This window comes from Peromyscus leucopus, chromosome 8b (genome assembly GCF_004664715.2).
Source record: "Peromyscus leucopus breed LL Stock chromosome 8b, UCI_PerLeu_2.1, whole genome shotgun sequence".
Classification (NCBI taxonomy): Eukaryota; Metazoa; Chordata; class Mammalia; order Rodentia; family Cricetidae; genus Peromyscus; species Peromyscus leucopus.
The window spans coordinates 103346491-103370254 of record NC_051086.1 but is presented as its reverse complement, the minus strand read 5'-3'; the positions used below and the strand labels follow the sequence as shown (position 1 = coordinate 103370254).

The 23764-nt window shown below is 54.2% G+C and overlaps 1 protein-coding gene across 4 annotated transcripts in view; it reads left to right on the top strand.

Annotated features, from left to right (window-relative positions):
* Nucleotides 1–288: 288 nt before the first annotated feature.
* Rbfox3 (RNA binding fox-1 homolog 3) overlaps nucleotides 289–23764 on the top strand; it is a 428898-nt gene continuing 405422 nt past the window's right edge. For 2 of the 4 annotated variants that reach the window (XM_037201309.1, XM_028892576.2), the window contains exon 1: nucleotides 289–874. The gene's annotated coding sequence lies outside the window, so the exon portion shown is untranslated. The remainder of the gene's footprint in view (nucleotides 875–23764) is intronic. The other 2 variants (XM_037201310.1, XM_037201311.1) reach the window with 1 other exon arrangement.

Genomic DNA, 23764 nt, shown 5'->3' with positions numbered 1-23764 from the left:
ATGGAACTCCAGGCCTGTTAAGGGTCTTCCCTAGCGGCCAGTTAGGAGGCGCGGGCACAGCAGACTGGCTGGAGAGGTGTGGGGGAGGGGACATTCATTCCTGCCGCTCAGCGACCAAGTCTTTCTAGGGACCCCTGGGTACAGCGAGAGAATCGGGTCCCAGCGGGATGGGAGTGCAGAGGTCTTGCTAAGTGTCGCTGAGGCTGACTCACGCTGAGCTTGCCCAGAGGAAGGGAAGGAGGGAGGGGAGGTGGGACCCTGGGGGGGGGGGCGGCGCTCGGAGGAACCCAGCTGCCACTGGGCTCTAGGGTACCCTGCAAGTCGTACCACCCTACGCATCCCTGTTCTGCGAGACTGGAGCTGGGACTCCAGGGCTCCTGTGGCCACATTCCCTTAGCTCTCGGGCCTCCCTGCCCCGCCGCCCTCCCTAGCCGTGCGACCGCTGGAGCCCCCTCCCTCCCTCCCCGAGCTGCGCGCTCTGCCTGTGCCGCCGCCACCATCGCCACCGCCGCCGCCGCGTGCTCCTGCAGCCTTCTCGCTCCAGCCGAGCCAGCCAGAGGAACGAGGGGGGGGGCTTGAGAGAGAGAGAGAGAGAGAGAGAGAGAGAGAGAGAGAGAGAGAGAGAGAGAGAGAGTCGGCGAGGCAAGCGGAGCGGGGACACGGAGCCGTTCCTCCAGAGCCAGCGGAAACCTCCTCGGACAGCAACCGGGCACCAGCCCCAGCAGCTCTTGTGGTCGCCGGAGACGCCGCCGCCGCCACCACCGTTCCAGCCCGGCCTCTCGCGTCCCTTGCCGCCGGCTCGCCGGGGCAGCGGGGATGCAGCTGGGGCATGGCCGCCGGGGCCCCGTCACCTGCCGCGGGGAGCGCTGAACCCGTGAGTAGACAGACCCTGGGCTTCCACCTCTGTCACGACCATCGCGAGGAGCCGGCTGGGGCTGTGGGCACGGCCCGGGGAGGGGCGCACGGGACCCCGCAGTGGGAGGCGGGGCCGGCGAGGACGCGGGGCTGTGGATCGTGACCGGGGACAGACCCGAGGTCGCGCGGGGAAGGGGTGGCGCCCTTGGGGGTCAGGGGCCCGCGTGCGGGGTCGGAGGTTCCCGAGTTCTGCGGGGGCTGGGGTCACGGCTCCCGGCTCAGTAGGGAAACCAGAGGGGAGATTTTGTGAATGGGAAGGCCCGGGGTCAGGCTCCATGGAGACACCGGGGAGTCCCGCGCACTGCGTGGCCGTGGCGGCGGCGGCGGCGGCGGCACAATGCCCGGCTCTGGGAACTCCCAGACTAGGGGAAGCCGTGGCGCGCGGAGATCCCGGCCCGCGGGGCGCATCTGGGAGACGGCCCCAACCCGCGCGGCTGGAAGCGGGGCTGGCGACCCTGCTGCGCTGCGGTGTGAGACTCTCGCCACTCCCAGGCCAGGGAGGGCCGCTGGGGTCCAGCGGGAGGAGAGCCGACCGAGGGACTGATGACCCTAAGGAGTTGTGGGAGGGCTAAGGGCTCCCTCGGCTCCCTCGGGAGGACCAGGGCCCGCAGCGCCCCGGCGTGCGTGGAACAGAGCGGCGGGCGCGGGTGGCGCGCAGGGCCCTCCAGCCCGCGAGCTGGGGGCGCGCGGGGCCGAGTCTTCCCAGCGGCGTGAGCATGGATCTGAGGCTGCTGCTCGCTTCAGCACAGCTACAGGGCTAGGACAGCCTGGCTGGGGAACCCTTGCTAAGGTGGCCTGCCCACCCCTAGCCCAAACTTTCTGACGAGTGGCCCCAGAAGGCGGAGGGGTTCGCCTGGGGCTCTCCTCGGGAGAGCGGCGTCAGGGGTTGGCTTCAGGCCGGGCGGTCATTTGGGGGCTCTGTGAGGAAGCTTCGCTCTCTTATCCATTGGCACCCATCCCACTCAGTGTCCTGGCCTATTAGGTCCCGCACCCAGTCTGTACCCAGAGCAAGGTGCGGCGACCAGAGGGACATTGAGACCCCAGTAGACAGCTGGAGCTGACCCAAGGATCCTGGGTCTCACATGAGGTTGTGGGTTGGCTGTTCCTGAAGTCCACTGACGTCGGCTGGTGTGTGTATGGGGGGGGGGCATCGAGGTGAGAAGAGTCCTGGATGGCAGAGCCACCTCCCTGCTCCCCCTTTCGGATTCTGCTTCTCAGAAGCACTCTAATTATTTAATAGTCACTTTTAAAAAGGACGCCCGTGGCGCCGGTAGTCTCTTGATGCGCGAGACACCCACAGTAGAAGCTGAGGACAGGGACTGAGGGATCCTTCCTTCTTCTGGGCAAGTCCCTTCTTCCTCCGGCTGGAGGTGAAGTGCCTTTTGGTGCGCGCAGGGTTGTTAATTTTCGGTCACAAACGCAGGCTAGGCTAGGGACGCCTCGGGCGCGCACCGGGGAGCCTGGGGCCCAGAGCGCCCAAGTAGGTACGGGGCTAATGGAGTAGGGTCTCAGGTAATGAGATCTTCCAGCAGAAACCAGCTTTGGTTTTACTGGTCTGCAAAATACAATGGGGGGGGGGGGAGTACAAACATTACGGCAGAACGTGCTCATTAAGTGCGCATCGCGGATCAGGGCGGATGTCTTAATCAGGCTCCGCTGGTAACGGGGATATTACACTAATTAAAACCAGACCCTCCAGGTGAGCGACTGTTGGAAAGGAGAAAGTTGTAGAGAAGGCGCCTGCTGGTGGAAGCGGGGTGCTGGCGGCTGCTAGGCGGCCAGGGCCGTTGCAGGGTGGGCTCATGGGGCAGGGGGCACCTTCTCAAAGCCAGCCCCTCCGTCTCCCGGGGGCGGAGAGCTCCCCTGGGCCGGGAGGGAGGACGGAGCTGCCGCCTCCGCCCTCCCGGGGGACTAGAGGCCTCCCTGCGTGGGAGCTGAGCGCACTGCACACTCGGGGAAGCAGCGCTTAACCCCTCCTTTCCCGGCTGGGCTTGTAGCTTCTGGGAATGCTGGGCTGTCCCCGCGCGGATGACGGGAGTGGGGGAGATGGGGAACCCACAAGAGGCTAGAGAGCTGAGGCAGAGCTGCAGGGGGCGCGTCAGGCCCCATCAGACGCTCCCAGGGAGGCAGCTGAGTGTGAAGGGAGGGTCGGCCAGGTCGCGCAGGATGTTTGCACTGAACCACTGAGGATTTCTGGTACAGATCGTCGTTTCCCACCGCTCTGCTCGGCCACCCATCCCGGTCAATGAAAGAGAACCGAGACAATTAGTCTGTGCTGTCCTCCCTGAGGCCTGGGGCCCAAGAGACACCTGCGTGTACCACCCCACCCCCAACCAGGTCGCCTAAGACATAGGAAGAGCCCAAAGTCTAGGAAAGTCCCTATAGATCGGGCCTCTAGCAATGCTGCTTCTTCGCCTTCCCTGCAAAGGCTCCACGACCTCAGGCAGAGCCGCAGCCGAGCTGGGTGAATTTACTGCCCTTCCACAGAGACCAGGCTCAGGAGCGAAGGCGGACTCACAGGCAGCCACGCAGAGGGCGGCAGCACCAAGGACAGGGCCAGGGCCTAGCTGCCTCTGTTCCACACTCTCCTGCCACCTCTGCCTGTGTCCTGGGGCTTCTGAGACCAGGGGCATGCTGGTCCTCACCCTGCTTGGAAGGTAGAGGAGGAGTCCCTGTGCCACCAGGGTCAGGGCAATCCAGGCCATGGCAGAGGTAATTACAGCAAGGAGGTCTCCTGGAACCCTTCCCCGGTGTGCCTGGCTTGTGGCAGCCGCTCAAAAGAGATGGAAGGGCCAGCTGATGTCTGGGGCTGAGCTGGCGTCCTGCTCCCTTGCTGTGGAGAAGCTGGAGGCCCTGCTCTTCAGGGTGAGGGTCTGGTTGGTTTGCCCTCCCCTCCCCCACAGTGCAGAACAGCATCTTTTGGACCTGGATAGACTGTGGGGTTAAACAGGAAGACTCGGTCCAACAGAGCATCTGTCATACCCAGAAGTGCCGAGGAGAGAGTGGGGGGATCACCAGGGCAGTGAGGGGAGGTGAACCTGTCGGTGGGCATGGAGCAAGATTGAAATGTTATTTCTCAGTGACTGCGGCTCGAGGCTCACCTCCCCCAGTCCATCCGTGAGCCTGTGAGATTTGGTCGGTTGTCTCTCTGTGTTTATTTATCTCCTTCACTCCTGCCTGGTACTCTGTTATAAAGACAAATGGAGCCTGGCACGCAGCTGACGCACGGTGAGGAATTTTTTATTTTTAAACAAGTGAAGGGGGGAAACCATCTCCAAAGTTTCCCCCTTTCATGGAGCTGTTTCTGCTGGGGAGCCCGCCTCTCTCCGAGTCCTCGCCTGCTGCAGGTCTTCCTGCCTGCGTGGGCCCCAGCTTCACAGACACCTCCCATTTGTACCAACATCTTTTTGATTAGCTGCCTGCCACCCCTTATTCTCTTCTGAAGCAGCCCGATATTTTCACAGGTTCATGAAACATTCAGGCGGCCTAAACATCTTGTTTTCTGCTGCCTCTCTGAAGTCAGCTGCCGTCTGAGGCAGCAGGGTCTCTCTTTTTAATTTCTATGTTCTGTTTGAGTCTCCTTTTCTCAACCCCTTGTGCTTTCCATCGGAGGCTTTTGGGATTTCCAGCTGCGTTACCCGTGAAAGGGTAGCTGTCAGTGGTGGGATGGAAGGGATTTCTAGGTGAATAGTAGGGCCTGCTCCATGCCAGGAACCACAGTCAGAGTACCAGTATTCTGACAGGAATGCCCAGGGACCCATTCTGATGCACCTGATAATCACGCTCCTCTGTGTAATGCTCTTAGTAAATTACTCTGTTATCACAGCTTCCCCAACACTCACTTGACACCAAAACATGCCTCAGAAGGTGACTTGAGATAATGAAGAGTATTAAGATCTGCTACTGCATGTGAGAATGTTTCCTCTGGCAGCCTGGAGCAGCTCAAGCACACACACACACACACACACACACACACACACACATACTGCATTTGCACAGAGGTTGGAGTCTAGAGGGAGAAGAATCTGAATGGGCTGTCTCCAACCCAGGGCCCATAACTGAAGGGTCTTTTGTGAGGGACAGCCAGCAACAGGAGGCCACATGGCTTGGGAAAGGACCATGAGTTTCGTTTTTGCTTTTGGGGTCTCTTCTAGCCTGCCTCTCCATTGCTGTGGTAAAACTCTGACCACATGAGATTTGAAGAAGGGGTTTGTTACATCTTACAGGTTATAGTCCATCAGTGAGAGAAGTCATTCAGGAACTCAAGAAGAGACCATGGAGGAATGCTCCTTCTTCTGGCTTGCTCAGCTACCTTTCTTATATAGCCCAGAACTACATGCTCGGGGATGGCTTTGCTGACATTGAGCTGGGTACTTCTGTATCAATTAGCAATTAAGACAAAGTCCCACAGACTTGTCTGTAGGTCACGCTGAGCTGGGCAGCTCCTCAGCTGAGTTTCCCTCTTTCCAAGTGGCTCTAGGTTGGCGTCAAGTTGACAGCTGGTGTTAGTGATGCCAGGGTCTGAAAGTGTGCCTTCCTGTGGGATTTGGGTCCACAGAGTCTGTAGACATGAGGTATTCATATCTGTGTTTTCAAAAGCGAAGCTGAGCTCCATGGGAGTGGCATGGTTTCTGCAGGCCAAGGCTCTTGTGCCTCCTGGCTTCCCTGGCTGCATGTCATCTGGCTGCTGCTGGTTCCAGGTCTGAGGGGCGAGCTCTCCATACCCTCCTGCCTCCATCTGCCATCTCTCTTGATTGCTTGGCAAGGAGGCTATGGCACAGAAGCAGAGAGAGAGAGAGAGGGTGGGTCGTTTGCCCCCACCTCCCCGACACACACTTCTGAGGAAAGGAGCTGTGGATTATGGAAACCTCTTTAGGAGTAAAAATGGAAAAACCAACAACAACAACAAAACAGCACCTTCCCTTGTATCCAGTCTCCACTTTTGTGTGGTACACAGCCAGCTCCCACCTCCCTCGGCTGTGAGACTCCTGCTACCCCTTACTACACCAACCCACTGGGAGGTCTTCAGTTTCCTGCTAGGCCTGAGAGCAAAGGAGTTTTAATCACAGTTTTTTCAAGATCCTATTAGTTAAGACCAGAGCACACTCCTACCAGAAGGAGACTGAGCGTGTTTCTAGGCGTGTTTACCCACTTACAGCTTTGCTCATTGTGCAGCAGAGACTTCACCAGGGTCGCAGGGCCAGAAGCATGGCGGAGGGCCACTGTCCTTCCTGTGTGTCCTCTGCATTTGGTCTCCATTGGCTGCTGGTCTGCTGCTGGGGTAGGAGATCTGCCACTTTGCAGACTGCCAGGGTGTGCCTGGAAGCCCGCAGAGGGGGCCGGTCATGAGGACTCTCTGCTGCAGTCTCTATTAGTTACTCTTCTATTGCTGTGATAAAAGACTATGACAAAGGCAACTTATAGAAAGATGAGTTTACTTAGAGTTAATGGTTCCAGAAGGTTAAGGGTCCATGATGATAGAGCCAAGGCATAGAGGCAGGTACAAGAAGTGGAGGGCTTGTGTGCAAGCAGGAAGCAGAGAGGCATCATTAGACTCTCAGACACACATGTCACCAACTAGGGACTGAGTAATCAGATGCCCAAGACTATTGGGAACATCTCATTGAAACCACCACATAGCGCCTTTAGAAACCAGCCCCGTTTACAGGTAAAGAGACTGCCTGCGACCACACAGACGCTACTTCCAGTCAGCTACTCTGTAGTTTTCCTTGGTGCGGTGGGGGGTAGTGAGTTCCGATTATAAAGTGACCTCCTATACCAGAGGTAGACACTGGGTGCCTTTTCTTCTCCAAGGCACCTGGGCTTGCTTTGAAATTTTCCCTCACCTAAACAAACAAAACCTAACATGTACCCTCATGTTAGGCTTTTCGCTGCTGGGCAGCCGAGACAGTTGTACGCAGACCTCTAAGATCCATTGAGATTTCTGTCTCTGAGCAGTTCAGACACCAAGGGTGATGTCTCTGCTCACTGATGTCCCCCTGTCTTTGTAACCGACTGAGACTGAAAGATGAAGATAGCAGGAATGGCAGTTGTCCCCATTGTCACCTCTTAGAGCCAGGAAAGCAGTGGTTCATGTGCTTGGCCTTGTGTGGCGAGGAGGATGAGGACAGACAAGCCAGCTTGTCTCCACCATGAGGCTCTCTATAAAATGTACCGAAGTCCAAAGACATGAGTTTTACACGTGTTAAAAAACGATGGGTTCAGGGGGCTGGAGTGATGGTGCAGTGGTGAAGACCACTGGATAATCTTTTAGAGGACCAGAGTTCAATGCCCAACACTTACATGTTGGCTCATACTGTTTGCATCTCCAATCCCAGGGGATCCAATGCCCTCTTCTGGCCTCTGAGGGCACTGGATACATGTAGTGCACAAACATGTGCTGGACAAACATCCATATACATAAAATAATAAAATAATTTTAAAAAAGATGGATTCTGTTTGAAACAAGATTGACACTTAGAAATGATTTCTTGGGGCTAGAGAGATGGCTCAGCATTTAAGAGTGAGGATGGCTTTTCCAGATGACCCGAGTTCAATTCCCAGCACCCACATAGATGGCCCACCACTGCCTGTAACTCCAGCTCCAGGGACATCAGGCACCTCTGGGCTTCACAGACATCCACATCCACACGCATATGCCCCACACATATGGACAATTAAAAATAATAAAAATAAACAATTTCTCACTAAGCTTTAGTAATTCAAAATTCTTACTGAGTTTAGACAAGCGGCTTGTTCACTGCATTAAAGAAGTCTATATATTTTTCTGGAAATTTCTCCTTAAGAATTGGGTGCCAGGTAATACCCCAGGGTCTGAACTGAAGTGCTTGCCGGTGGCTCCTGCCTCCCGTTCCACTTTATTGTTGATACTTGCAGCTACATGAGAAGGGCTTGCTCGCTTTGTGTCCATCAGAGAAACCTCAGGGTGACTTAAAATGTATTATTTTTTGTGGTGCTGGGGATGGAGCCAGGGCCTTACACACTCCAGGCAAGTCCTCCGTTACAGAACCACACACCTCCAGCTGCTCAGGGTGACCTCTGAATGGTTCCCAGGAGGATGCCACACACCGTGCATTCCCCGCATCACGTCACCTTGAGATCTAAGGTGAGAGAGGAAACCGAGGAAGGAGCTTTCACGCCAGTGGATGTGCAGGCTCCTAATGGCCTCCATTAGTGTCCCAACTCACACACCATCGCTGCCCAGCTTCCTGAAGGCTTGGTCTGGGCCTTCGTTCTGTTAACTAACAGCCCTTCCCTTGAGATGGGAGATAAGGCAGCTCAGAGAATCACCGCTGGCTTGGGGAAATGGCGCTCGGTGGGGAAAGTGTTGGCTGTGCAAGTGTGAGGACGCGGGTTCAGATCCTCAGAACCCGTGTGACATTCTGGTGGGTATGGCAATTCCAGTCTGGGAAGGCAGAGGTAGCTGATCCGTAGAACAAGCTGACTACACGGAGACCAGCTATATTGATGAGCTCTGGGTTTGATTGAGAGACCCTGGCTCAGCGAATTAGATGGAAGAATGATCTAGAACACATACGACTCCTCACATCAACCTTAGCCCACACATGACTTCTACCCACACCCACACATGTGCCCCTCCACATGCAAGCATGCACCCATACTCATGAGTACCACACACACATGAAAATGGAAAAAGAAAAATAAAAGCACCCATCACCTGGGGCTGCTAGATAGACAATGATAAAGAACACAGCCCCTGGGATAAGCAAAGGTGGGCATGAACTACTTTTTATGAGACCCCAGAGCCTGTGGGAGATGGCCCACACAGCCGTGTTGGGGCCAGAGCTGGCTTCTGACCCTGACTGCTTGGCTGCAGCCTGTAAGAGACACAGGCTTCCGGGCCACATCACCCAGGGTAATTCCTGCAGCTCCAGGAGTTCCACTGAGGCTCAGGGCCTGCCTGGTACAGACCTCTGTGTAGGAGGCATCAGCTTGTGGGGAGGTGGAAGAGGAGCAAGCCTGTGCCAGGGTACATGAGGGTCAGGGATGAGGGAACAGCTTCAGAATTGTCTCCTGGCTACAAGATGAGCTGTTTTCAGGGAGCTCCAGGTGACCTCACAGGTGACAGGACATTGTCCAGCATTATAGTGAGGTGGCATGCCAGATGACCCTTCCTAGCTGTGGTGGCCTGGGGGGGGGTGTCTCCAGGTTAGAACCTAGCAACTCATGTTCAGGAGCACTCTGTGGCTGGGCAAAGATTGAGGTTCTGTCTGAAGACAACTGCATTCGGGGTCGCAGTGCCCTGGGGGTTAGGCTCCTGCCTGTGGTGTGCCCTCTGGGTGTGCCTCATGCTCCCAATCCTAGTGGGAATCAAGGTAACCACACCTGGAGCTGGTAGGGCAGTAGGTGCTTTGGCTTTTTGTGTAGATGGGGTGCCTGTCATGGCCAGCGTGGAGGAGGACGGATCCTGATCACCATCCCCACCATCCTGGACTCCTCTGCACCTGTGAACTGCAGCTATGGCTTTTCTCTCATAAAATGAGTGAATCCGCCTCACCCCACCCACCGCATGGAGATGTTTCTTGGGGTCTCAGGACTCAGCACATGAAAAAGGAAAGCGTAGGTCTGAGAGACCCATTGGAAATAAACAGACCCGGCCCCGCCTCTCTAAGCTATCGACTGAGGAGATGCCATTAAGCTCAGCTGGGGGGGCAGCGGCTAATGCAGGGACAGGCGAGAGGGAACCAGGCCCACCGGGCTGCCTGCACAGGCTGCTGGCGCACCGCGGGTGGGCACGGGATCTCTAGCCTTCCTCCCTGCACTTTCTCTAAAGGCTTGTAATGGGGCCTCAAGGCAGTGCTATCCGAAGGTACATTAGTCAAGTACTGTGGAATCTTAGCAAAAAAGAGAGGTGCCAGAGGAGCTTAAGGTGAGAATTATGGTTGTCAGCGGCGTCATATTGTAATCAACACTCCTTGACAGCCCACGAGGCAGCTCACTTGATACCGAGACAGCTGCATGCCTTCAGTGGTGCCCAAAACATAGGGACAAAAGCTGGAGGGTGTCTGTGATGGGGTACTGTTCTTTCCTTGATCCGTAAAGCACTGGTTATGGAGTCTGAGAGACCATCAGAGGGCGGTCCGCCAGAGTGTACGTTTTTCTTTCTCACTATGCATCCTGTCCTAGGACACGAGAGACGACTCGGCTGGTAAGGCGCTGTGCAAGCCTGAGGATCTGAGTTCAGACCCCAGAATGCATGAGGAAGCTGGGCGTGGCGTCAGGGAGTTGGAATCCCAGTGATGGGGAGGTGGAGACAGGAGGACTGTGGGGGCTTACTAAGCAGTCATTCCAGCCTAACTGGTGAACTCCAGGCCAGTGAGAGACCCTCTTTCAAAGGAGGTGGGCAGCATCGCAGAGGCAGACACCTGAAGTTGTCCTTCGGGCTGCAAATACTCATACAAGTGCACAGATACACAAGTAAAATTTAAAAAAAAATAAAGAAGAACAAACATAGAATCTATGTTCTTAGCTGGGCGGCGGCGGCGGCGGCGGCGCACGCCTTCAATCCCAGCACTTGAGAGGCAGAGCCAGGCGAATCTTTATGAGTTTGAGGCCAGCCTGGTCTACAGGGTGAGTTCTAGGATAGCCAGGGTGGTTACACAGAGAAACCCTATAGCGCAAATTTTAATTGGTCTTAATAATAAAAACTGGGAGTCAGTTATTGGGGTGAAAGCTGAAAGATCAGAGAAGCAGAGCAGCCAGCCACTAGAAAGACTTCTTACCTCTAGGAATTCTCAGACTGAAAGGGCGGAGCTCCTGTCTCCACCCCGGCTTATCACTTCCTCTCTCCGCCCAGCCATATCACTTCCTGTTTCCTTCTTCCAAGTGCTGGGATTAAAGGTGTGTGCCACCACTGTCTGTCCTCTAGTGGCCAGCTCTGCACTCTGATCTCCAGGCAAGCTTTATTTGTTAGAGCCCAAACAAAACATTACCATAAAACCCTCTTTCGAAAAACAAGCAAACAAACAAAACTGCATGCTTTGACTGTGCACCATCCCCCGGCAGGGACGCCAGACTAGCTTGCCTTAAATTAGAATGTCTGTCTAGTTACATCTTTGTGGTGGTCTTCCTGCCTCATCTGCTTCAGCAGCAGATGATGTTGCCGGGGTACCAGCCCTTAGGCTGAATGTCCACTTTGAAACAGAGATTTGCACAGGACAGACAGGACTAGACCGTGGGATCAGATTTTGTATGTCAAAGGTGCCGATCCTTCACAGACTCATCCTTTCTCAGGAGTCATCAACCTGCCTGTCTTCCTGGGCACTAATTTCTCCTCTTCTTGGTATGTTTCCCTCAAATCCTATGAAGAAGATGTACAAGGCCTGCCTTGGAAAAAACCGCAGGCCCCAAGGATGGCTTCCCATAAACTAAATGAGTGGTAGAAAATGAAGGTGAGAAGGAGTCTGGGTAATCATCCAAACTGCTCACCACTTTGAGACACATAATGTATACTGGAATTACAGAAGATGTCTGGGCTGTTCCGGTGAGGGAGGCGTGCTTCAGGCACTGTGGCTGAGCTTCTGGGTGCATCTATCTCCAGGCACACCTGAGACGTCCTTGGGTCACTGTCCGGTCTCAACCCACCGTGAAGACTTCAGAAAAACCTCCTTTGCCAGGATTTCCCTTCTGGGCTGTTCAGCTTTACAGCTAGCCAAGGGAACTCTGGGATGCCTTAGGGTCCAGTGTTCCTTCCTGGAGTATTCAAAGGGCACTGCACCAGCCATATCCAGTCAGCACCCTCGGAGCAGAGGTCCTGACCTGCAGTGCCTTCGGGTCACAGCAGCTGAGTGCAGCCTTAAATCTCCTCCATGTCTGTGACCACAAACTGCCCCCCCCTGCCCCCGCCGTCACTTTCTCCTCTGATGCCTGGTCCCCATTTCCTTCTCTGTCCTTCCAAGTCAGCTATCCAGGTGGAATCTGGTGAGGGGGTAGCTGTTGGAGGTCAAGCAGCCAGGACGAAAGATTTACGGTCCCTCCCTGCCCTGCCTGATGGACAATTAAAGCTGTGCAGGCTTGGAGGAGAGCGGGTTGTTAAGAGGCAGGATGGGTGGAATAAATCAGTCACCTCCACTTAGACAGCGTGCCAGGCCACTTCCTGGGGCCTTTAAGCAGGATCCTTCGGCACGGGGTGGAAGATTCCAGAAGAGACTGTGGGAGGCTGACGTGCTCTGAGGCCTGGAGACCCTGTGTCTTCTTACTAATGTGGTTCACACTGGAGGACTAAGGGGGAAATTCCCAGTATCACCTTCTACAATGTGTTTATTCTCTGCATTTGGCCAACGTGAAAGCCACAACACCAGGGTGCATGTGCACAGCTAGGTGTACAAAGGCACACGCATGCACGTGTGTACAGAGGTGAGGACATGCATCCTGAGTGGTGAGTGCATTGCATATGTGCATGTTTATGAGCACCTGTGTGTCCCTGCCCTCACATGCACATACATCATGTCAGGAGTATATTTGTACCCTCATTTCTTGGACTCTGTCGACCTCTCTGCGTGACTGACCTCACGCCCCTCTGCAACGCTGCCAGGCGCCGGACTTCTAAGCAGCAGCCAGACCCCACAGACATTCTTCTTCGTTCGTTCTCTGTGTTATTTCAGTAGCTTGAAGATGCTGGCAGGTTCCTCAAGGAAACTTTGTCTTTGTGGTGAGGAGATGCCAGCGCTCCGCAGGCCTCCCACCGGCTAATTGCCGATATGATCCCGCGTGGGAGACTTGTCATTCCTGGAAGCGCTCTTTATTTCGCGTGTTTCCCTCCTCCTTCTCCGCCCCTCCCGCCGCCCCACTGTGGTCTGATTTCCACACGGAGATGGAGCTGCTCCCTGTGAGGCCTGAGCCGTGGCATTAGTGGTTATTCAGCCAGCCAGCAGGCCAGGCCTTTCATTAACTCGGATACTACAATTATGTGCGCCGAAAGGCTGAAAGGGCCATTTAGGATTTTTCTTCCTTTAAAAGAAATTCTTCCCCTTTTCACAGCCCCGGTCTTGGCCGCCGAAGCAGCCATGACACAGGCTCTTCTCTCCCCCAGAGTCAGTGTGGAATAACTCAGCGTGCGGGATGCAGACAGGGCCGGGCCCTGCCACTGTTGTGCCAAGGCCACCGCAGCCACCAAGAGGTCGCACTCCAGTGTGCCTGCTGCAGCAGTCCCTCTTGGTGACTGATGGTGTGTGCATGCTTGCATGGATGTGTGCTTGTGAAATGTAGCCGTCCACAGGCAGGAGGTGGCCCTTCAACATGTAGATCTTTACCTTTGTCCCCTACTCAAAGAAGGGTAGTCCTGGGACAGAGGCTTGCATTTACCTCCACTGAGCTCACCTGGACCCTTCTAGTGCCCTCTTGAATATATATGTATGTGTATACACACACACACACACACACACACACACACGCACGCACGCACGCACGCACGCACGCACGAACGCACGCACGCACGCACATTTACAGTTTGATATACCAGGCTGCTCTCCAACAGGAGTTGTAGCTGAGGATGACCTTGAACTTCCGGTCCTCCTAATTCTACCTTCCAAGTCCTAGCATTACAAGCATGTGCCACCAAACCTAGTTGGTGTGTCGCTAAGTACTGAACCCAAGGCTTGGTCACTCTCTCAACTGAGTCCTGTCCTCATCCCAGTAGTATGTGGTTTATTGTTGCTGTTGGTTTGCTTTTATTTTGGGTCGTGTGTGTGTGTGTGTGTGTGTGTGTGTGTGTGTGTGTGTGTACACACGCATGTACACACGTACTCACGCATGTACACACGTACTCACGCATGTATGTGATATGTGGGGCTGGGGATTGAGTGTCTGGGGCCGAGGTGAGATGCTGCTGAAGGTAACCAGAGCCAGTTCCTTGGACACTGTGCCCACAGCGCTCCTGAAGTGTTATTCCGGGCTCTGTTTTCTTAAAGAAGGCTAGCACTCAAGCCACCCAAGCACAGAATAACCCTAAACTCAACAAACTTATTGTTTTAAACTCCCCCTGGTTGCCATGGTTACTTCCAAGGCCTGTGCGGTGCCTGGGTCTCTCTTGTTCTGAGGGACGCCATCGGGGAGGAATTAAGCCCTTCATCCAGGCCTCCTTCGCCCATTCCTGCGGAGCTCTTGTGCGGAGGGAAGGAACTAGAGAATGGGGATTTTCCAGGACCACAGAGTGTGAGGTTCTGGTATCGTGCTTCTGAGATGCTGGAGACAGAACTGTTCTCCCACGCTAAAATAATTATAGCCAGGAGAGCTAAGTTAAGGTCCTTAACAAGGCGGAGACGTGCCTGTGTGCGGCTGTCTGTGTTGGCTTTGTTCCCCGGAGCTCACTTGTGCCCGTTATACCTGCCCGGGCAGCAGTGCCCGAGGCGCCCCACACCTGTTGGCTCCTTCCAGCCGACCCGCCATGCAGCCTGCTGAGGCGGTGCTCCCTGACAAGGCCTTCTGAGGGGAGGTGGGTGGAGAAGGAAAGCAAACCCAGAGAGGCTTAGGCGGGACAGGAGGCCAACCAGGACCCCTTTGGGATGGCTTCTTCCTGCATGAGACCTTGTTATGCTGTCTGCTGAGGCTCAGTGGGGAGCCCAGGCGTTATTATGTCATCATCTATATATGTATATGATCGTATATACCTACATCACACAAACCACACATAATACCTATGTGGTCAGCCACATGGAGAAGAGGCCAGCTACAGGTAGTACTCACCTGTGTGCCATGTTGTGGGTTATGGGTGCCCCTCTCTCCTGTAGGGATGAGTGGCTGGCCATTTTGGACTGGGGATCAGGAGCTTCAAGGAGATGGAGTAGTATGCTTTCTATTGACTGCAGGGTGAGGCTGACTTTCTCTCCAGCTTGCATGGGGCACTCAGCAGGATGGTATGATAGTGAGTGCCCCAGCTGGAACCAGTGGGAACATTCCAGGTGGGAGGACTTGGGTGACAAATGAGGGCCTTACCTGGGTTCCTGTGTAAAGCACTTTCTAGTCTTCCTTCCCCACCCCACCACTATTGCGTCCCATCCCTCCTCGTGGACTGATGCTGAACTCTGAGGCCACACAATGGCATGGGGACTGCAGGAGTTTGGGTTGCGGCTCTTGTTTCTGTCCCCTGAGCCTGGCCAGGCACTGACAGCTGTCCCCAAGTCTGCAGAAGACTGTAACTCTCTCTTGGGCTGGATGGCCAGCCCTCACCTATCCCTCATGCTCAGGTTTCCACTTGGGCCGGGCTTGCTTTTCTTCAGCAGGGACACTTCAGCAGCAGGCCAGGCAGTGAACGCACACTCCGATGCTGCCATTTCGGCAAATGTGCACACCCACGACATCAGGCAGTACTTTCTCGAGGAAACAGTTGGGTTGCATACGTGCTGTGGCTGGCAGGTGGGAGACTGAGGCCCAAGCTGACTTGTGTGTCTCTCCTGGAGCATCCTGCGAACTGCTCATTAGGCTAAATAAATGACAAATGCAGTGAGAAGGTCTGATTCCTGCATGATACTGGGTACAGGAAGGCCATATGTGAGCTGTGGCTGCTCACAGGCCAGTAGCCATGTAGGACATCTGCAGGAAGGACACATAGGGCCTTCCTTATGGGTGACTGTCCTCAGCACTCTTTTCTGGGATCTGAATTCAGCGCTGGTGAGGAAAAATGGAAGGTGACAGATTGGGTGGGTGTTTGTGCACCTGTCCCTTCAGCTTGTTAGCAAGCAGCAGGCAGGAGCCACAGCGGAGACTTGCTTTCCCCAGAGCCCTCAAAGGTCTCCAGTCAGTCATAGTGGGATTCTGAGGGCTGGATGGGGGCCATATGTGGCCTTTGAACTGTCCTGCCCAGCTCTCTGGCAAGTGGCCCTGTGGGATGTCTAGTCCCTGGTCTTCCCATCTCTAGTGGCTCATGGGATCTGCTGGTGTAGGAGGAGATATGAGACCTAGACCCCAGCCTGGTGCTACAGTCACTACAGGCTTCTGGTCAGAGGCATGGGGCCTGGAGAAGGAGCCACCATAGGGACATGGTGCCTGCTGATCTACATGGAGAGGAAATGGGTCTCAAGTCTACCCATAGCGTCAGAAGTGTCAAAGTGGTGCCCTGCAGGTGCAGCCAGCCCTATCAGCTTCCTTCTTGTCATCCCTGGACGTGAACTTGGGAGTGGGTGAATAAATCACCCGGGAGTCAAGGTGAACTTCCAAACAGCAGAACACTTGCAAAGAGGAGGACCTATCAGGTCTGCTGTGAGCCGGCTTTCTTTACTGAGTTTAGAGTGAGGAGCAGATGGAGGAGAGTAGAGGGAGCAGTGCTCAGGAGGGTTCTTGGTGGCTCTAGAGAGGGTTCTAGATGGCTCAAGATGATGCTGAGAGTGTTCTGGAAGCTATCCAGAGATTCTTCTAGGTGCACGCCACTGGGGCTGACTATAGCAATCCCTTCATTGGGGAGTCGGCTCATGATTATTGATGCTGATGGAGTACAGGAGTAGAATGGCTAATTCAAGATGGCAGACAAATCAATACTATTTATATTTAGCCTGTGCGTGTGCTGCGGATGTCTCCATTACCAGGTTGGTCTTCATGATTATGTTTTTTGCAGCATTCAAGATGCGACTGCCCACAGGACAGGATCTGCAACCTTGCACTCCCTCTGCAAATATTTCTGGGACCCATAGCCCACGTGCAGTGAGGGGCCAGCACATTCCTTCACTGTCTGGTTGGCACACTGTCTCATATAATGCCCCCGCTGCTAATGTCCATCATAGGGTGGGGTTCAAAGCATGGCAGAATGCTGGCCTTACCCACACAGCAGGCTTTGTGCAGCTTCTGTGGATGGGTGGGGAAGGACGTCTATAAAAGGGAAGACTCCATAGTCTCCATGCTTTAACATTCAGACCTTGGCTTAATGTATGTGACCCCATTTTCATCTTGTATTTGGGTTCTTCAGTGCCCTGCACACAGTAGATGCTTCACACAGTTACCAAGTGAGCAGGTTCAGGAGCGCTTGTAGCCTAGGTTAGGGAAAAGATCTGCAGGCCTGCAGGGTGGGGTCTGCTGTGGGATGTGTCTTGGTGTTTGATGCTCATGGCCTAGTTGAATTTGCCTCTTGATTGCTGCACTGGGCTGTCCTATTTATCTTTTTGGGGAGAGGGGCGTTCCTATCTTCCATGCAGATGCTCCAGGGAACAGTGGGGGTTGTTCTTCTGAAGGGCTGGGCAGTATCATTGCCAGCAGGTCTTGGGGGTGTGTCCTTTGCCAAGGCTCTGGTGACTCAACCTTGGCCAGTGCACGTGCTGATGTTATACAGTCTGAGGTCCTCTTCAGACACAGAGCAAAACCCTCCGGCAGTGTGTGGAACCCACAGAGCATCAACAGTTAGAAGGACTGGCATATGGAAACCCTGGGGTGTTAGTGTGGGTCTGCAGGCTTTCAGGGTGGGCTGAGGATGGCAGTGGGGAGACCTTCCTCATATCTCCCAGGAAGGCCTGGCGCTGCCTGCCCCTCTGGCCTCTGGACGTTGGAACTAGACTGGACACTCTGTTCCTTGGTAGGAAGCTTGAAGCATGACCTTTGTTGACTAAAACCCTGACACTGGATACCACACCCATTTGCATTTTTATATTTAAAACACTGACTCTTGTCACACTGCCCTCCTGAAAGGCCCTTCAGGTCTCACAGGCTCTGAGACAGGAGCAAGACCCTCGTGGTACCCCTTGAGCAGTAGCGCCGAGGTTCAGCACACACACACACACACACACACACACACACACACACACACACACACTTGTTAGGTTGCCTACAGCAAAGGACTGGTTAGCACCAAGACCAAGGCACGCCCAGCGAATGCCGAACTCGGGCCCCACAGGCTGTTTCCCCCTCTGTCCTTCCCAGGACCCGGCTGCTTCCTGAGTGTGAGGACTGTGTCTCCAAGCCTTTGCTTGTCTCCGCTGTCTACATCATGTCCTCTCTACAGCTTTATTCAGGATCTTCTGGAATGGAGGTTTTGTTTCTACATTTCTTCCTTTAGTCTTTACAGTTTTACTCTCACAGTTTTAAAAATATGTGTGTGTGTGTGTGGGGGGGGTGTTTGTGCATATGTGTGTACACGTGTGCTCATGCACGTGGAGGTCAGAGGGTGACCTTTGGAGTCATTCTCATGAATACCATCTACATCCTTTGATATAGCATTTCTCATTAGCCCTGGGCTCACCAATCAGACTAGATTGGTTGGTTATCAAATGCCAAGGACCCTCCTGTCTCTACCTCCCCAGTTCTGGGATTACAGGTACATGCCATCATGTCTGGCTTTTTGCATGGATATGGGGCTTAAACTCTGGTCCTCATGTGTTTGAGGCAAGGTTTTATGGCTATGCTGTCTCTCCAGGAGGTTCTGCCATTGTCTCAGTGCTTAGGCTCCACGGTCCCTCCTATTCCTGGCAACAAGCGATGCACAGAGGGCCGTGACCCCCAACCTCTCTGGCATATACTAAGTGTTTCGTGGTGCAGGGATGTGTGTGTGTGTGTGTGTGTGTGTGTGTGTGTGTGTGTGTGTGTGTGTGTGGCGTTGGTCCTGGGAATGTCAACAGAGATAGGGCCATTTTCCTCCCCCACAAACTCCCGTTCTGTCCCCTTGAACCTCAAAACCGATGACTAAGGAGGAGGGTTGATGGATGGATTCTGAGGTGCTCTGTCTCAGAGTCTAGGGTTCTTAGGGGAGCTTGTTTCTGTTCTGGATCTCACTGTTGTTGTCTTCTCTCAATTTCCTCTCCTGGCCCTCAAGACCGGACCTGCCATGGGGGACAGGCGCCGGGCCAGGACAGATGACCTTCTGTTCACGTCCAGGACCTGAACTTGAGCCAGGTGTGGCGGGAGAGACTGTGAGCCTGCTTCTCCATCCTGTCACTTGAAAATCCAGACACAAAAAAGAAAGCGAGTGTTTGCCGGAGACTGAATCACATCGTGAAGTTATCCGCAGCAATCAGGCCAGCACTCGCTCCCAGAAATTAGATCATTCTAGAATTTCATCGAATTAAGGGAGGATTCCAAGCCCGGCTTTCCCAGCTCCCGCGCCTTCCCTCCCAGCCCTTGTCTCCTCTCTAGATGGGAGATTTTTCTGGCCATGTCAGGGCAAAGTGACCCGGTTCCGTAATGGAGAGGAGGCCTGTTAGAATTAAGGCCTAACAGCGTTAAAAAAGCAATCTTTGCAAGATTGAGGCCACCGGGGAATCGGAGATTCTCAGCCAAGACCTCATTTAAGGATTGGAATAAAACTTGACACGCATGTGCGAACACGCACACGTGAAGCGGTGTTCGGAAACAATGGAGACGTAGTGTGAACAGAGGAGCCGAAAGCGAGCTGAGGAGCAGGGCAGACCATGGTAGTCTGGTTAATCCAGGAGCAGGGCAGCAGTAGCTGGCCCAGGCCATGTGGGGCCTGCCCAGGGGCACTGTCAACACATGAGGTCCTCCAGTGTCCCTGGCTCAGAACCTGTGCTTTCCTCCTGAGCACTGCCCACACACCTCTGTTCCCCGACAGCCACTGCAGCAGTCCAAGTGAGCTGCATCTGGGGGCTACCCCCACGGACTAGGGTCTGTCATCTGACCACCTCTCCACTTGTCCCACATCTCGGCAGGCAGTGGGTGCTGCAGAGCAGGCTGGGAGTGGGACTCTCAGAGTGAGGAGGGGGCTATGGGACCAGGAGTGTGACGAAGAGGTGGGAGTCAGGAAAAGGTGGCGTGGGAGGAAGTGAGGGCAGACACGTGGTTTGCTTGATCCCATCTAAGGTTCCTAATTGTGAGAACATTCTGGATGTGCCATAGCCTTGCCTGCTTTTCTCTGGGCATTCCTTAGCGGGAAACAGAAAGGAAGGCGTGGACAAAGATGGCGGCATAGGACAGCCACCTGCTTTCCTCCATGTGACCTCACCGCAATTGTCTGGTTTTCTGTACTCCGGGTGAGTTCTTGGTAGACTAGACAACAGCATCCTCAGACAGCTCTTGTGCCCAGTGCAGGACTGTCCTGCCGGTGTGTTTCTGTTCTCAAGAGTTCTGCAGTGACAGATTGGTTGTGATACTCAGAGGCAAGCCAGAGGAAGCCCCTGAGCAGATGGGCTCACTCCAGCAGTGACTTCCAATGTCTTGGTCCTTGAGCTTCTGGGGGCCTGTGTCACTGGATGTCCAGCCCACAGTGTCTCCCAAATCTTCACTCACAGGGGACCTTTCCTGGGTGGCTTGCTTCTGGAACAAGAAAGACGGAGGACAATCCCCTGTTCCTCAGGCCCCAGCAGCATGACAGACACTGAAGGATGCCATCCTAGGTATCAGAAGGGATATATCTCCATGAGGGAAAGGTCGGGGCACGGCAAGCTGCCCACCGACTGTTTGTGCTGTAGAAGGGTGGATGCCTAGCTAGGTCCAGCAAGCAGTCACAGTCTTGAGCTCCCAGAAGCTTTTAAAAGATGGCCTTGAGATTTGGGGGACGGGTACTCCGCTGTCTCTGACATCCTTCTCTCTGACAGAGCTGGTCTACAGAGAGAAGTTTTCTCCAGGGCTGTGCCAATGTTCCTGGTGTTTTATGTCCCTTCTGGTTAGAAAGGATCAGTGGACTCTGAGGAGCAGGCACAGAGCATCTGCTGAGACAGGTGGACCGCTCTGTACCTGCAGTGTGACTCCTCAGGGGTGACCTTCACCAGGATCCTTGACCTCTAGCCTCCTTTCCTGAAGGAATGGTCTTCTGTGCCGCCCTAGCAGGGAGGTCCCGTGAGGTGGACAACTCTGGACCATAGCTGTCTGTCAGGCATGGCTGTGCTTTTCCAGCTGAGGTGCTGGGAGGGCAGTCCAGTCCCAAGCTTGGCGGTGACTGAGTTTGGAAGCTTATTTGTGTGTATGTGAAGAGTAAGTTTGTCACAGAGATTCATTTGCCTCCTGAACAAACAGCCGTTCTCACAATCCCCCAGGCTCCTGCGGCCCCCCAGAGGGCAGCTCAGCTCCCCTCTCAACCTAGCACTGTTTTTAAATGTGTACCACCCATTCCAACTGCTGAGCCTGAGTGTGTCTGTTCCGGCCCCTCTTCTGTAGGCCTTTGTCCAGAGGACTAGGGGTAGATGTGACTTTGGGGAAGGGGTCAAGGCAAGACAAATTGAAGTGACCAGAAAGCACCTTCAAACCCACACTTCCTCCTTGGTGTCCCACGGCCCTGGCCCTTCACTCTTTCGGGAACTGTGTGCCCTGCTCTCCTTGTCCCTGTGGTTCCCGCCTCCTTTTCTCTCCCCTCCCTCTCCCTTCTTCCTTTTCCTCCTCTTCTTCCCTGTTCTCCCCCCCTCCTCCTCTTCCTCCTCCCTCACCCTGACCTGGATGGACAGAGGCTTGGGTGGAGTGGGGAGGGGGAGGGGTGGGGGAGGCAGGGAGAAGGAGACAGTGTAGGGATGTGAGGGAGGGCAGCTCCTTTCCACGGTTTCCCTGGAAGTGACTGAACACTGGGATGGGGAGGGTGGAGGTGGCCGAAGTGTCCCCAAAGCCCTAGGCCCAGTTCCTCTGAATGTGACCTTATTTGGAGGTGACTAAGGCCAAAGAGGCTGTTGATGGGATGTGTCCTTATCAAAAGGGGGCTTGGGGATGTGGAGATACAGAGGGGGAAGGGAGCTGGCCATCAGCCAAAGCCTGTTTAAGGACCGTGGCCAGTCCTGGGAGCAGCTTCTCTGATTGGCAGAAGGAGTGAGCCCTGTGGAGTGAGCCTCGGCACCCAGACACGGGCCTCCAGTACTCAGAGAAGCTGCTCTGTGTGAAGCCCATGGTCCATGGTGCTGGCTGCTGGCCACGGGTTGAAGCTCAGGTCAAAGTGGCGGCAGATGAGGCTTAGCCTGAGGTTCCAAGCCCAGGCTGGCATCAAACTCTCTATGTAACCAAATGCTAATCCTCCTGTCCCCATCCCCTAAATGCTGGGGTCACAGGTGGGGTCACAGGTGGGGTCACAGGTGTGCACTACTAGACCTGGCTTTCAGTCTGACTCATCAGTGAGGGACAGCCAGAGAATAATGTCATACAAAAGCAAAATTATGACAATCATCATAACCAGTTGCTGGCATCTCTACTCTTGTGCTTTGGGGTGTGTGCATATGTGTGTATGTATGTGTGTGTGTGTGTGTGTGTGTGTGTGTGTGTGTGTGTGTTTATGCTCTGTGTGTGTGTATGCATGTGTGCATGTGTGTGTGTATGTGTGTGTGCATGTGTGTGTGTATGCATGTATGCATGTGTGTGTGTGTGTGTGTGTGTGTGTGTGTGTGTGTGTGTGTGTTTGGGGGCCTGCAGCCTCAGGTACCACTCCTCAGAAATCACCCATCTGTTGTTGAGACAGGTCTCCCACTGAACCTGAATTCAGGGGGATGAACTGGTTGGCCCACACATCCAAGGGCTCTCTATGTTTCTGCCTCCCCAGTGCTGGGATTACAAGTGTGTGCCACCAGGCTGAGCTTTTTACATGGGTGATCAGGATCAAACTCAGGTCCTCACGTTCCTGTGCACGCCTGTTACCAGCCGAGCCATCTCCCTTCCCTGCTTTGAGGTCTTGAGGAAGTAAAGTAATTACCATGCCAACACACATCGGCTCACAGCCTAGCTGACTGGGAAGTACCATGCGTGCAGCACACACAGAGCAGGTACTCTGGACGTAGGAAGGAGTCCAGGACTGGCTGGGATAGCATGCCATCTCTTCAGTACTAAGGTGGCACACTACTGAATAGTTAGTACTTGCTTATTTCTGGAATTTTCCATTCAATAGTGTTGAGCCATCATTGGCCTGGGTGACTCAAACCACAGGAAGGGAAACTGCACATAAGGGACGATGATTTTATTATTATTTTTTTTTCTGGCTGAGGCAAGGACAAGTTTGGTTCCAACTTGTCTAAGAAGGATTTGAGGCCAAGGGTGCCCTCAGGAGCTCTGTAGCCTGGTGACAATGTCGCCCATGGTAAGGTTCAAAATCATTTGTTTATGAACCTTACCATGAGCTCAAGAGCTGGGTTTGGGTGGTCCCTAGCCCAAGGCCACCTCCTACCTAGGAACTCCCACACATGAATCAAGACCCATACATGAATCAATGTTTCCACTCCCATGAGTGAGTTTGCTGCATCCCTCCCAGGGATCCTTTCTGTCTTCTCACAAGTCTCCCCTGGCCTGCACATGGACCCGAAGAGGGTCCTGTGACTCCCTCAGCTGTCAATGTGTGTAGGGGAAGCTTTGAATGGGCCTCTGCTCCAGGGTAGGGGACCTTGCTCAACTGGGTGACTTCCACAGTCCTGGGACAGGGGGCATTGCTAGGTAGCCTCTATAGTGGTCAAAGAGATCCTACTCTCTCCAGAGCAGAACTGTCTTGGTCATTACAACAGAAGGTCTGGACTTCACTTGAGGAAGCGGGAGTACCCTCTGTCTCCCTGTTCCTCTTGAAGAGAGCTCCAGCTGCTTGGACACAGCCAGGATCAGGCTGCCATGGACTGGAGTGTAGTCTTACTTTTCTGTGGTTTCCTGGAGTTTCCTATGGAGCACGCTGGCCCTGGGTGCCTTACCAGAACACGAGGCCCTGAATAGCTCCATGGGGCCGGGCACTGGTGCCAGCTGCTTGCCAGCTGGGCTCCTATCTTGTTCTTGTCCTGGAGAGAGGATGATCTGAGGGCTGTGGGTTCTGAGTCTCTGCATTCACCTTTTTGCCTTCAGGCACCAGTGATTCCCACCTTGGGAGTTTTGGGGTGGGACCACTCCTGTGCTTGTCTAGAACGATTTTGTTCTGTTTCTGCATCTGCTGCAGTGAAGGTTTTTTTTCCCCTCCCTTCCAGCATGGAATTTTCCCAGTTATTTTTAAATAAGT